The sequence below is a fragment of the Haematobia irritans genome, chromosome 4 (assembly GCF_050003625.1).
Source record: "Haematobia irritans isolate KBUSLIRL chromosome 4, ASM5000362v1, whole genome shotgun sequence".
In the NCBI taxonomy this organism is placed as follows: Eukaryota; Metazoa; Arthropoda; class Insecta; order Diptera; family Muscidae; genus Haematobia; species Haematobia irritans.
Window position 1 is genome coordinate 183,133,705 of NC_134400.1, and position 15,700 is coordinate 183,149,404.

The 15,700-nt window shown below is 33.0% G+C and overlaps 2 long non-coding RNA genes across 2 annotated transcripts; both read right to left on the bottom strand.

Annotated features, from left to right (window-relative positions):
• Positions 1-2,346: 2,346 nt before the first annotated feature.
• On the bottom strand, positions 2,347-2,714 carry LOC142234681 (uncharacterized). The gene is made up of 2 exons (XR_012721678.1): positions 2,605-2,714; positions 2,347-2,542 (listed from the first exon to the last, which is right to left on the bottom strand). It is a non-coding gene; the product is annotated as an uncharacterized LOC142234681 (long non-coding RNA).
• A 1,622-nt stretch (positions 2,715-4,336) lies between these two features.
• Positions 4,337-4,798, bottom strand: LOC142237184 (uncharacterized). The gene is made up of 2 exons (XR_012722379.1): positions 4,593-4,798; positions 4,337-4,530 (listed from the first exon to the last, which is right to left on the bottom strand). It is a non-coding gene; the product is annotated as an uncharacterized LOC142237184 (long non-coding RNA).
• Between the last annotated feature and the right edge of the window lie 10,902 nt (positions 4,799-15,700).

Genomic DNA, 15,700 nt, shown 5'->3' on the forward strand with positions numbered 1-15,700 from the left:
TACGGTTTTTAACAACCATGCAAAAATTGGTCCATATCGGTCCATAAATATATATAGCCCCCATATAAACCGATCCCCAGATTTGACCTCTGGAGCCTCTTGGAGGGGCAAAATTCATCCGATCCGGTTGAAATTTGGTACCTGATGTTAGTTTACGGCCTCTAATAACCATGCAAAAATTGGTCCATATCGGTCCATAATTATATATAGCCCCCATATAAACCGATCCCCAGATTTGACCTCCGGAGCCTCTTGGAAGAGCAAAATTCATCCGATCCAGTTGAACTTTGGTACATGGTGTTAGTATATGGTCTCTAACAAACATGCAAAAATTGGTCCATATCGGTCCATAATTATATATAGTTCCCATATAAACCGTCCCCAGATTTGACGTCCGGAACCTCTTGGAGGAGCAAAAGTCATCCGATACGGTTGAAATTTGGTACATTTTGTCAATATATGGCCTCTAACAGCCATGTAAAAATTGGTCCATATCGGTCTTTAGTTATATATAGCCGATGACTTATTACACAAAAATTGGTCCATATCGCCAAAAATAATCTACCAAAACTTTATTTCCATAGAAAATTTTGTCAAATTTTATTACTGTAGAAAGTTTTGTCAAAATTTCATTTCTATAGAAAGTTTTGTCAAAAGTTTATTTCTATACAAATGTTTGTCAAAATTTTATTTCCATAGAAAATTTTGTCAAAATTTTATTTCTATAGAAAATTTTGTCAAATTTTATTACTATAGAAAATTTTGTTAAAATTTCATTTCAATAGAAAATTTTGTCAAAAGTTTATTTATATAGAAATGTTTGTCAAAATTTTATTTCTATAGAAAATTTTTAAAAAATTTATTTCTGTAGAAAATTTTGTCAACATATTATTTCTATACAAAGTTTTGTCAAAATTTCATTTCTATACAAAATTTTGTCAACATTTTATTTCTATAGAAATTTTTGTCAAAATTGTATTGCTATAGAAAATTTTGTCAACATTTTACTTCCATAGAAAATTTTGTCAACATTTTATTTCTATAGAAAATTTTGTCAAGTTTTTATTTCTATAGAAAATTTTGTCAAATTTTTATTTCTATAGAAAATTTTGTCAAAATTTTATTTCTATAGAAAATTTTGTCAATGTTTCATTTCTATAGAAAATTTTGTCAAAATTTTATTTCTATAGAAAATTTTGTCAAACTAGATTATATACGTATTTAATCGGCCTTTTTTTGTTTAATATATACCCCGTATCGGCTAACTTACAATTTAGAAGACAGTGTTAAAAAGTTTTACGATACCTTGCCATCGGCAAGTGTTATCGCAACCCAAGTAATTCGATTGTGGATGACAGCCTTTAGTAGAAGTTCCTACGCAATCCATGGTGGAGGGTACATAAGATTCGGCCTGGCCGAACTTACGGCCGTATATACTTGTTTTACATTAAAATATTACATTGGTTTCCAAAAAAATTGATTAAAGAAATACTTAAATAAGGTATTAAAAACCTATAATTTTGATGACAAAAAGGTCATAAAAACGTAAATATTCTAGTTGAAAGAAAGCCAAATTTTAAAAGAAAACTTACCAATTCTCTATTTTCGAACCCATCTGGAGTTGCTCTGAAATTAAATATTGCTTTTACAACAAAGAAAAACATTAAACTGGTTTCCAAAAAAAAAAAAAATAATTAACAAATAATAATATACATAAAAAATATTACTTTTAAAAGAAAGCCATATTAAAAAAACAATACTTACCAATTTATGGCTAAACTATACGCTGAGATATAACAAAAATTGTCCAAATTCATCTGGAATTGAATATTAATTTTTTACATTGAATAATAAAAATTTCAATACACTTTCAATTTCAACATATTTTCCTAAATATTCTTAATAACTTTTCTCGAAACTACCGATAAAATATTAATAACTTTCATTTAAAAGGTTTAATAAACAAACACCAATATACACCCAGAAAAAAGTGACCCCTTCTTTAAGTTAAAATGAACTCATTGTGAAGAAAGTTGAACTTCGTATAGCGCCAAAGAAATTTTTATTTGTTTGAACGATGTGATTTTCGTAGAAATTAGGAATAATGCATTCCATATATTAGTTAACATTTTCCTATATTTATATACCACTATACTACAGAATGAAAAAATTTAACTAATTTGAATTCATATATGGAATGATTTTATTGAAATTTTTTCATTCATTTCGACAAATCTTACACATTTGTGGTAAAACTTTTACTTCATAATTAGAACTGCTTACCTTCGTTTTTAAATACAATTTTATTTATTTCTATAAGCAATTTTATCTTCAATAAAAGACATGTTTTATTAATATATTGAATATATTTATTAAGAATCAACAGCATCGAATCTCTTTGAAATATTAGTTTATTATTCCACTATTTCCAATTTCCGTGTGATATTATCAACTGTAAAACGCACTTTTTCTTCTTCTTGTACTTTTCACTTTTAATAAGTTGCTGCCTAACGATTTTGTCCTCCTTTTACAATTGCAATACCTACAAATATAAAAAATCATAAAACATTTTTGTTGCAAAAGGTTAGCGTCACTGAATATTACCTGATAATTGAAGATTCCAAAATGAAGACAAATGAAAGGGTTGTTATTCTGCTGGTGTTTTCTTTCTTTATACACTATCACGAACATTAATAGATTTATTTAAAAAAAAAACAAAAATTTTTCTCACTAATTTAAAATAACAAATATTTTATATATTTTATTTGTTATTTATTATATTATTTTACCATATTATTTTTTAACAATCTCTCCGTATACCAAAACAACGCGATTCCAACTAAAAAAACAACCGACGCGCAAATATATCGATTACACCCACGCGCAAACACATCGATTACGATGACAGGTATCGATTACAGGTAGACAATAGAAATTTAGGAAAATTTCCTATATTCTAACAAGTGTGTTTCCTTAAGTTTTGAAAGGATTGCATACTTCTTAGTACGAATGAACTAAAATATTTTTCTATGCCAAGTGTTGTTCGTATGTATGAAAAACTTTCTATTATAAAGGAAGTCGCAATTATCATTTTATAAGAAATTTTACTAATTTTGAGGAAACTTGGTTTTAGTTCGGTTTTTGTTTATTTTTACGAATGCTTTGTTATCGGTGAATAAAATTTTCTTTTTCAGTAGTAAATTCTTATACCCAGCGAAGAAAATAGTATGAGTAAAATTTCATGCCTTATTCTAGTTAATGAACTATTCCTAACTGCTTACAGTTTAGGATTTTTTTACTGAAACGAGTAAATTTTATTATTTTTCACAAAAATTTACCTTAATGGAAATAAAATGGATAAACTATATTGATGAAAATTTTTTCCTTTAGTTTCGAAGGCACTTTTTTCTGGGTGTATGTCTCAAAATTCCAAAATATTCCAAATATTCCCTTGTTGCATATTAAAAGATGCAACAGCCCACGCCAACGCCAACTATACAACTGAAGCATGCCAAACAAAACCAAGCAAAGCCAAAACATTCCTACAACAACAAAAACACATGTGCCTTTATTGAAAACAACACCACATCCAGCCAATAAACCATCCAAGAATAACAAACACACACAAACCACTAAATGAACCAAAATAAAAACAACCCCACGCTCATGTATACACAACAAAACTCAAGTAACATCATTTTTACATTAATCACATTCCACTATGCCGATAAAGATCTCTGTACTATGCATTAGTTCATCGCATCTGCTGACAATTTACTCTGAGAATAATATTCGTAAAGGCACACCAGTTTATGAACGATGAAACGTTTAACTTAAAATTTGCAAAATTTTCATGAAATGTTATCTATGCCCAGAAAAAAGTGACCCCTTCTTTAAGTTAAAATGAACTCATTGTGAAGAAAGTTGAACTTCGTATAGCGCCAAAGACATTTTTATTTGTTTGAACGATGTGATTTTCGTTGAAATTAGGTAGAATGCATTCCATATATTAGTTAATATTTTCCTATATTTATGTACCACTATACTGCAGAATGAAAAAATTTAACTGATTTGAATTCATATATGGAATGATTTTATTGATATTTTTTCATTCATTTGGACAAATCTTACATATTTGTGGTAAAACTTTTACTTCATAATTAGAACTGCTTACCTTCGTTTTTAAATACAATTTTAATTTTTAAATAAGCAATTTTATCTTCAATAGGTTAGGTTAGGTTATGTGGCAGCCCGATGTATCAGGCTCACTTAGACTATTCAGCCCATTGTGATACCACAGTGGTGAACTTCTCTCTTATCTTCAATAAAAGACATATTTTATTAATTATTGAATATATTTATTAAGAATCAACAGCATCGACTGTCCTTGAAATATTAGTTTATTATTCCACTATTTCCAATTTCCATGTGATATTATCAACTTAAAACGCACGTTTTCTTCTTCTTGTACTTTTCACTTTTAATAAGTTGCTGCCTCATGATTTTGTCCTCCTTTTACAATTTCAATACCTAAAAATATAAAAAATCATAAACCATTTTTGTTACAAAATGTTAGCGTCACTGAATATTACCTGATAATTGAAGATTCCAAAATGACAAATGAAAGGGTTGTTATTTTGTTGGTATTTTCTTTCTTTATACAGCATCACGAACATTCATAGATTTATTTTCAAAAAACGAACATTTTTCTCACTAATTTAAATTAACAAATATTTTATATATTTTATTTGTTATTTATTATATTATTTTACCATATTATTTTTTAACAATCTCTCCGTATACCACAACAACGCGATTTCAACTAAAAACATTCCACGCGCAAACATATCGATTACACCCACGCGCAAACACATCGATTACGATGACAGGTATCGATTACAGGTAGATAATAGAAATATAGGAAAATTTCCTATATTCTAACTAGTGTGTTTTCTTAAGTTTTGAAAGGATTCCATACTTCTTAGTACGTATGAACTAAAATATTTTTCTATGCCAAGTGTTGTGCGTATGTATGAAAAACTTTCTATTATAAAGGAAGTCGCAATTATCATTTTATAAGAAATTTTACTAATTTTGAGGAAACTTAGTTTTAGTTTGTATTTTGTTTATTTTTACGAATGCTTTGTTATCGGTGAATAAAATTTTCTTGTTCAGTAGTAAATTCTTATACCCTGCGAAGAAAACAGTATGAGTAAAATTCCATGCCTTATTCTAGTTAATGAACTATTCCTAACTGCTTACAGTTTAGGATTTTTTTACTGAAACGAGTAAATTTTATTATTTTTCACAAAAATTTACCTTAATGGAAATAAAATGGATAAACTATATTGATGAAAAATTCTTCCTTTAGTTTCGAAGGCACTTTTTTCTGGGTGTACCATTTTTGACGAAAATGTCTATAAATTTAATTACATGTGAACTAAAAATATTTCATTGGGTATTTTTTTTACCAACAATTATTAACTATAGGAATTGTCAGTAAGAAATTGCTATCCACTTTCAAGTTCATTTTTCGTAAAAAAATATTTTCTCATACAAAAAAATCTTATAGTAAATTGCACTTATTATTTAGAAAATACTTAACATTTCACAAGTAGTTTTATAGCATAACAAACGAATTTTTAACTACCAGTTAGGGAGCCACCGTGGTGCAATGGTTAGCATGCCCGCCTTGCATACACAAGGTCGTGGGTTCGATTCCTGCTACGACCGAACACCAAAAAGTTTTTCAGCGGTGGATTATCCCACCTCAGTAATGCTGGTGACATTTCTGAGGGTTTCAAAGCTTCTCTAAGTGGTTTCACTAGAATGTGGAACGCCGTTCGGACTCGGCTATAAAAAGGAGGTCCCTTGTCATTGAGTTTAACATGGAATCGGGCAGCACTCAGTGATAAGAGAGAAGTTCACCACTGTGGTATCACAATGGATTGAATAGTCTAAGTGAGCCTGATACATCGGGCTGCCACATAACCTAACCTAACCTAACTACCAGTTAAGAAATTTTTTAAGGAAATTTCCATCGTATTTTGTAGGCCATGAACTAAACGATTGCTACTTAGAATTTGTAAAATTTCCTTTCGAGTAGTTAATTTTCGTTGAAGATACGAAAAATGACCTAAAATTCTGGAAAATTCTTGTAATAAATTATTGTAAAAATCTTCTTAAATTTACGAGACACTTTTTTTTCTGTGTACACTATCACGAACATTGATAGATTTATTTAAAAAAACGAAAATTTTTCTCACTAATTTAAAATAACAAATATTTTATATATTTTATTTGTTATTTATTATATTATTTTACCATATTATTTTTTAACAATCTCTCCGAAACAACGCGATTCAAACTAAAAAAACAACCGACGCGCAAATATATCGATTACACCCACGCGCAAACACATCGATTACGATGACAGGTATCGATTACAGGTAGACAATAGAAATTTAGGAAAATTTCCTATATTCTAACAAGTGTGTTTCCTTAAGTTTTGAAAGGATTTCATACTTCTTAGTACGAATGAACTAAAATATTTTTCTATGCCAAGTGTTGTTCGTATGTATGAAAAACTTTCTATTATAAAGGAAGTCGCAATTATCATTTTATAAGAAATTTTACTAATTTTGAGGAAACTTGGTTTTAGTTCGGTTTTTGTTTATTTTTACGAATGCTTTCTTATCGGTGAATAAAATTTTCTTTTTCAGTAGTAAATTCTTATACCCAGTGAAGAAAATAGTATGAGTAAAATTCCATGCCTTATTCTAGTTAATGAACTATTCCTAACTGCTTACAGTTTAGGTTTTTTTTACAGAAACGAGTAAATTTTATTATTTTTCACAAAAATTTACCTTAATGGAAATAAAATGGATAAACTATATTGATGAAAATTTTTTCCTTTAGTTTCGAAGGCACTTTTTTCTGGGTGTATGTAATAAGAATACTCGTATGTGTTGCAACAGGTTGGCTGATAAGTCCCCGGTCTAACAAAGAAAAACACATTTTTTATACCCTGCGCCACACTGTGGAACAGGGTATTATAAGTTAGTGCATATGTTTGCAACACCAAGAAGGAGACGAGATAGACACATGGTGTCTTTGGCAAAACTGCTCAGGGTGGGTTCCTGAGTCGATATAGCCATGTCCGTCTGTCCGTGAACACATTTTTGTAATCAAAGTCTAGGTCGCAGTTTTAGTCCAATCGACTTAAAATTTGGCACAACTATGTGTTTTGGCTCAGAATAGAAACCTTTTGATTTTGGAAGAAATCAGTTCAGATTTAGATATAGCTCCCATATATATCTTTCGCCCGATATGGACTAATACGGTCCCAGAAGCCAGAGTTTTACCCCAATTTGGTTGAAATTTTGCACTAGGAGTACAATTAGTAGTGTAGTCAAGGGTGCCAAATTTTATTGAAATCGGTTCAGATTTAGATATAGCTCCCATATATAGCTTTCGCCCGATTTACACTCATATGACCACAGAGGCCAATTTTTAACTCCGATTTAGTTGAAATTTTGCACAGTGAGTAGAATTAGCATTATAGCTATGCGTGCCAAATTTGGTTGAAATCGGTTCAGATTTAGATATAGCTCCCATATATAGCTTTCGCCCGATTTACACTCATATGACAACAGAGGCCAATTTTTTGCTCCGATTTAGTTGAAATTTTGCACAGGGAGTAAAATTAGCATTGTAAATAGCTATGCGTGCCAAATTTGGTTGAAATCGGTTCAGATTTAGATATATCTACCATATATAGCTTTCGCCCGATTTACACTCATATGACCACAGAGGCCAATTTTTTGCTCCGATTTAGTTGAAATTTTTCACAGGAAGTAGAATTAGCATTGTAGCTATGCGTGCCAAATTTGGTTGAAATCGGTTCAGATTTAGATATATCTCCCATATATATGTATGTTTTTCTGATTTCGACAAAAATGGTCAAAATACCAAAATGTTCCTTGTAAAATCGCCACTGCTTAGTCGAAAAGTTGTAAAAATGACTCTTATTTTCCTAAACTTCTAATAAATATATATCGAGCGATAAATCATAAATAAACTTTTGCGAAGTTTCCTTAAAATTGCTTCAGATTTAAATGTTTCCCATATTTTTTTACTAACATTGTGTTCCACCTTAAATTTTGAGTCTATTGATTTTGTAGAAGTCTATCAAATTCTGTCCAGATCGAGTGCTATTTAAATGTATGTATTTGGGACAAACCTTTACATATAGCCCCCAACACATTTGACGGATGTGATATGGTATCGAAAATTTAGATCTACAAAGTGGTGCAGGGTATAATATAGTCGGCCCCGCCCGACTTTAGACTTTCCTTACTTGTTTTGTCAAAATTCGTTTTTATTATTCAACATAGTTCCCTTCAAGAGTGATACATACAACGATTATAACGACGTTCCAATTTTTTGATACCATATTGGTAGTACTCCTTCGGTTTTGCCTCAAAATAGGCCTCAGTTTCGGCGACCACCTCTTCATTGAGGTGGTCGCCGAAAGAAAAAGTCGCTGGGGGCCAGATCTGGAGAATACGGTGGGTGGGGAAGCAATTCGAATCCCAATTCATGAATTTTGGCCATCGTTCTCAATGACTTGTGGCACGGTGCGTTGTCTTGGTGGAATAACACTTTTTTATTTTTCATATGGGGCCGTTTTGCCGCGATTTCGACCTTCAAACTCTCCAATAACGCCATATCATAGTCACTGTTGATGGTTTTTCCCTTCTCAAGATAATCGATAAAAATTATTCCATGCGCATCCCAAAAAACAGAGGCCATTACTTTGCCAGCGGACTTTTGAGTCTTTCCACGCTTCGGAGACGGTTCACCGGTCGCTGTCCAGTCAGCCGACTGTCGATTGGACTCAGGAGTGTAGTGATGGAGCCATGTTTCATCCATTGTCACAATCGACGGAAAAACTCGGGTGTATTAACAGCTGCAAACACCGCTCAGAATCATCAACACGTTGTTGTTTTTGGTCAAATGTGAGCTCGCGCGGCACCCATTTTGCACAGAGCTTCCGCATATCCAAATATTGATGAATGATATGACCAACACGTTCCTTTGCTATCTTTAAGGCCTCTGCTATCTCGATCAACGTCATTTTACGGTCATTCAAAACCATTTTGTGGATTTTTTTTGATGTTTTCGTCGGTAACCACCCCTTTCAGGCGTCCACTGCGTTCCCCGTCCTCCGTGCTCATTTCACCACGCTTGAATTTTGCATACCAATCAATTATTGTTGATTTCCCTGGGGCAGTGTCCGGAAACTCATTATCAAGCCAAGTTTTTGCTTTCACCGTATTTTTCCCTTCAGAAAACAGTGTTTTGTCAAAACACGAAATTCCTTTTTTTCCATTTTTTTCACAATAACAAAAGTTGCTTCATAAAAGACGCTCTATCTCACAAACTAATTGACTTACAGACGTCAAATTTTGACACGAATCATTTGAAGGTTGGTACTATATAAAAATAATATGCATTTAATACTAGCGACGCCAGCTATGTGTCAGACCGGGGACTTATCAGCCAACCTGTTATATGGTCGAAAATTTGAATTAAGACAATTATTTAAATAAGACATAACAACAACATAATGCAGATGATGGCTATAGAAATTTTCCATGTCCTTTGATATTTAAGTAATTTTGTCGCAAAATTGAACTTAAATTACCGATTCTATAATTCGTGGTCAGGGTGAAATTCTAAGACTGCCTATCATATGTTACCTTCATCTCGATATTCAAAGTTATTGGCCAATTCAGTTTGGTCTTGGTAATATTTCGTATGTCAATTCCGCCTGAACTTAGCTTTTCGTTACTTGTTTTATTTTCATAGTAATCCCTAGATATTCCTTAAATGTGTAAAATTGGCAATTCTGAATCCATCTAACTATTATGAATTAGTGACAAATTGACCACAATTCCATCTTATATTCTATCTTATCCAACTTGTTTTTTTACTTTCTGTCATCCAATTATAATTTAAATAATTTTGCAATTTTGAAATGTGCAGCCATAGATTCTCCCCTTATTAGAGGCAATTGATTTTCCATTAACAAGCCTTGCACCGGATGCTTAATTTCCATTGCCATAAATGCATATCATCTACTCATGAAGTTTTGGTTTGTCATGGACTTATTAGCGACACTCTAGCGGCTAACAAGTTATCCGATCTCAATGGCTGATGACCACTTCAATCTATCGAGATCATTCACTCAATCTGGACACGCACATCATACCACCACTAATATCTCCCCATGAGGACCCCATGTGTGTGTATGTGTCTGTGTAATGTTGAGTAAATGCGTGTCATTTGATCGACATCCATCCGGCCAATATCATAAACCTGTTGAAGCTGAAATTCAAATCTTCCACTATCGGTGGTCTTACATCTGGGTTGGGTTGGTTTCTCCCCATTCAATAGAGTCCACTCTAAAATAGTTAATAATTTAGCTTTTCTATTTGGCTTTTCCATCGTTGTGTGACAAAAAAAAAAAAACAATCTTTGTCTTGTTTGGCAGTTATGGCATGGAGACACATCTTAAAGTGTGGTTAAAATGCACCTGTAAGTCTAAATATGCGACCAGTTTCCCCCTCTGGTAAATAAATCACATTTTGAATATTAACGGCTGAACATATGTGTGTGGTGTATGTATGCAATTGCATATGGGTTGGTATGTTCGGCAAGGGAAATTGTTGGAAACCTATACTGTAGATAGGGAGCCACCGTCGTGCAATGGTTAGCATGTCCGCCTTGCATACATATGGTCGTGGGTTCGATTCCTGCTTCGACCGGACACCAAAAAGTTTTTCAGCAGTGGATTATCCCATCTCAGTAATGCTGGTGACATTTCTGAGGGTTTCAAAACTTCTCTAAGTGGTTTCACTGCAATGTGGAACGCCGTTCGAACTCGGCTATAAAAAGGTCCCTTGTCATTCAGCTTAACATGGAATCGGGCAGCACTCAGTGATAAGAGAGAAGTTCACCACTGTGGTATCACAATGGACTGAATAGTCTAAGTGAGTCTGATACATCGGGCTGCCACCTAACCTAACCTAATCTAACCTCTAGGTAACAGATATAAGCACAATAGTTACTTCTGGTAATCTTCCAGTATGGTATGGTTTGGCATCTCCTGTTTTTTTTTAAGAAAATGTGTATTTCTTATACAGTGCAGGGTAGCTGGTACGCTACATTATATTTCTTTTATTGACAGCTCATTATATTGTATACAAACCACCAAAACCATTTGCGCGTGAGTGTATTTAATATCAAGTATATAAGGCCGTAAGTTCCGGGCGGGCCGAATTCAGCACACCTATTTGTAAACCTAAAATACATAGATTGCCAATTTAGGATAAACATTGGCTGTCTAGGTTAGGTTAGGTAAAGTGGCAGCCCGATATTTCAGACCCACTTAGACTATTCAGTCCATTGTGATAACACAGTGGTGGTGACTACTTTTTATTCCCGAGTTCGAAAGGCGTTCCACATTGCGGTGAAACCACTTAGAAAAGCTTTGATACACTCAGAAATGTCACCAGCATTACTGAGAGGGGGTAATCCACCGTGATCGTTCGAAACTGGCGCTGAACCCACGATCCCGTGAATGCAAGGCGGGTGTGGTAACCATTGCGCCATTGTGGCACCCTGTCTAGATGCTCAATAAGTTAAATCTGCGGTTTGGCTTATATGACGGCTATATCTGACCGATATTGTCAATCTTCGAACATGATTTGCAGGCAAAAACGAATCTAGGCAAAATTTCAGATAGCCCATTACTGAAGTTTGTAGCGTTATTAGAACATCATGCATCCTGACGGACAGAGAGATAGACAGACATACATCGTTAGGTCGTCTTCGATCAATATATATATATGTACGCGGAAGTCGATATTTCAGCTCTATTAGTTAAGAATGTAGTGTGATTACAACAGACATGCAGCCAGGCGGACATCGTTAGATCCAGATCATATATATGTATTTTATGTAGCCGGCAATAATGAATTTAATTTACAACAAAAATTACAAATGAACGGATATCGTTGATTCAAATAAGGTTTGATTTTGAGTCGTTTCTAACCTAAATTATTAAAGTATTGTACCATGTACAATTGTAATGGCGAAGATTAACTTTTATAATCGAACGACCCTCGTTACTTTTCTAATCTCAAGTCGGCCATTGATCCTCTATGCTGCCATCTATCGATCAATATATGGTGTGAGAATGTAATATCGTGCACTACGGTGTAGTGATCGATTTTTGCCTCGCATCCAGTGATACTGTCATTATTTGTAAAGTTAGTGGGTTTCTGGTGTCTATAAAACATCTACTACAAATGTTACAGTCGTTTGGTTGGTACACTGGACAGACAATTTGTGCGTTTTAGTTTTCCTCAGACACTGACTTCCATAATTCATGGACCTAGGCAGTGAGTGCAAGGTGGTTTTCAACCACCCAAACTAAACAACGTTTCAACTACCCATCGACCACGCTACAAAACAAGCATCAATTGATAAATTGCTAACTAATGCAGCTGCAACTGCTCCAATCACTCCACTCCATGTATGCAATAACTGGTGGCGAACTGGACGCATTACAATCGATGGAGCTACTAACAACATAGCCGTCCAATAAATAAAGCAGTCTAAAAACATATGATCATACTTCTTACCCTATACATTACCCATTACTAGATAAATAGTGGTGAGTAAGTAGTTAGTGGACCCCTCCTGCAGTCCCACCCATCATCGGCGTATTTATTGTGCGTCACGTTATCCCCCACTTACAAAGGCCATAACAAGAGCTCTATATATGTATTGCATTTGTTAATATGTTTTTATTTTTTTTATAGCAAAGCCTCAGTCAACAAAATAAGATATGCAACATTTTAAGGACCATCCAAATTCATGATGTTGGAAGCATTTGATGGATATTCACATCCTGTACCACTCTGTGGAGACATGATAGTGCCACTTTTTTCAAGAGTTAATACATTTGTGCCACTTATTTCTTGTTACACTAAATGCCATGCCTTTTCAAATGTTTAAACTGTTTTTTGTCGTATTGGGCCACTTTTTATTTACTTTTACTTGCACTGTAATATTTTCCTGCAGTCTGGTCCCCATTCCCGTTAAAATGATGCCAATAATATATGCCTTAATATATAATCGAGTTTACGAGTCGAATGCATTCAATGGACAAGTGTACAACCTAAAAATATGCAAAGAAAATGTTCTATGTTAGATGTATCGATCCAGCAAAATAAACATAACCAAAAACAAGTAAGTAAAGTCTAAAGTCGGGCGGGGCCGACTATATTATACCCTTCACCACTATGAACACCAAAATTTGGCTTACCATCTCAACTCTTTCAAATTTGTTTGGAGTTATTATGAAGGTTTATATTCCCATATTCAAATATCTACACTGTTAGAAAAATATGTTTTTCATATGTTCCGATATAAACAAAATGTGTTTCGGGCACAATTTTTAAACACAATATATTTAAGTGCCAACATGTAATGTTCCTAAACTAACACTAAATGTTTGGGACACATATGTTAATATGTTAAAATATATTATGTTTGGGGTATGAATGTTTCATAAAAATAATATGTGTGAATGTAAACATATATAAATTTACAAATTTCGAGCAAACATATATATGTTTACAATTTCTGTGAAACGGTTGTATGTTGTTTCGGAAAACTGCTTTATGATAATGCCAAATATTTTATATGCTTAAGTCTAAATATTATTTAATTTGAATATTAGAATGAGTATTCGGAGTAAAGAGAATAGACATTCGGAACCAAGAGCATAGAGATTTGAAAAAAAACAGCATGTGTTTTCGCCTTGAGAGGAGAATTTTATGTATGTGGGGACTGTAAATTTTTAATAACCCACATTTCGAAGTTTCATTATAAAAATTTAATATAGTATAAATGTCTAAATTGCAAAAAAAAATGGTTCGGTCGGAGCAGGAATTGAACCCACGACCCTTTGCATGCAAGGCAGACATGCTAACCACTGCTCCACGTGGCCAACAAATGTATGTTTCTTTTAAATAATGTTATGTTTGCATGGGCTCGTGGGCGCTGCAAAGTATGCTATATAAATGTAACTTGTAACGATAATTGTCTACTGGTGACTATAACTACTACGTAGCCCAGTGTGTTGGCTTACAAACTGTTGGCTTACTCGGTTCGATTCTCCGCCCAGGCGAAAGGTAAAATTAAAAAAAAAATTATAAAATTGAATAATTTCTTCAACATTATTTGTATTACAGAAAAAGGTGCCAAGAACTAAAAATTTCGTGGAAGTGAAAATTATGTGAGGGAATGATCACAATCTTCTTTGGGGAAAATTCTTCCAAGCATATAATATTTTTGGGCTCAAAATGCTTCCAAACATAAAATATGTTCACAAAAAACAAACATATTAATATTTCGGCAGTATCCAATAATATATGTGCTTCCTGCAAAATATGTTTGGAACATATGTTAAAGAAGCGATTTTTTTTGAGGGTGTATATCTTAACCGATTTGAAAATATGTGGTCTATTGTGGTTTATGATATGTTATTTGGCCAAGTCGGGCGATATTTCCACAAGTCGGAGCCTTATTTAAAACTCAACCATTATGTGTAAAGTCTGGCATTACAGTGTGTAGGATATGATTACGATATTGGGAAATCATCACAGAATTTTGTGTAAAATGTGGGTATTTTGGTAATATTTGTATAAACCGGAAGAACTACTATATTGAGCATTTATTTAAATCTGAACCAAATTAGATCACACTTGACACACTTAAATACACGCTCACAAAAAATCGCTTCTGTAACATATACTCCCAAACATATTTTGCTTCAAGCATATACATTTTTGGGTATTTCCCAAACATTTATATGTTTGATCTCTTCCAATATATAATATGTTTGAAAGCATATTGGTCTAAACAATATATGTTTGGGTAGTCTAAGTTCCAAACATTTTGTATTTTTGCATCCAAATTCAATAATGGTGTCTTCCAAAAAACAATATGTTATTATGTGAACATATAATATGTTTGGAAGCATTTTGCACCCAAAAATATTGTATGCTTAAAAAAAATTCTCCCAAACAATATTGTGCTCAAAATTTTATTTATTTATTTATATATTTACAATCATAATGAATTATGAAAATAAACAGGTAATATAGGTGCTAACAACATAGGTTTTCGACCTGAATGCTCAAAATTTTGTTTCTGCCCAATTGTATATTCCCCCACATCTTTCTCACTTCCACGAGATTTTTTAGTTCTTAGCACCTTTTTCTGTAATACAAACATTGTAGAAGAAATTATTCAATTGTATGATTTTTTTTTATTTTAATTTTACCTTTTGCCGGACGGGGATTCGAACAGCGGACCACACAGTTTGTAAGGATCAAAGAAGTAGCTGATCAATAGCCCAAGGAAAAATAAAATGTTAATTTTGTAATAACAACCAACAACCACCAACTTAATTCAATATCGCTCCCTGTTAAATAGCGCTCCAAGCTACTAAACACATATATGTTTATAGGCTATTTCTAAATTAATATATGTTTGCATCCAAGCATATTATATTTACAAACTTTTTATGTCCCAAACATAATATGTTCTAACATATTAA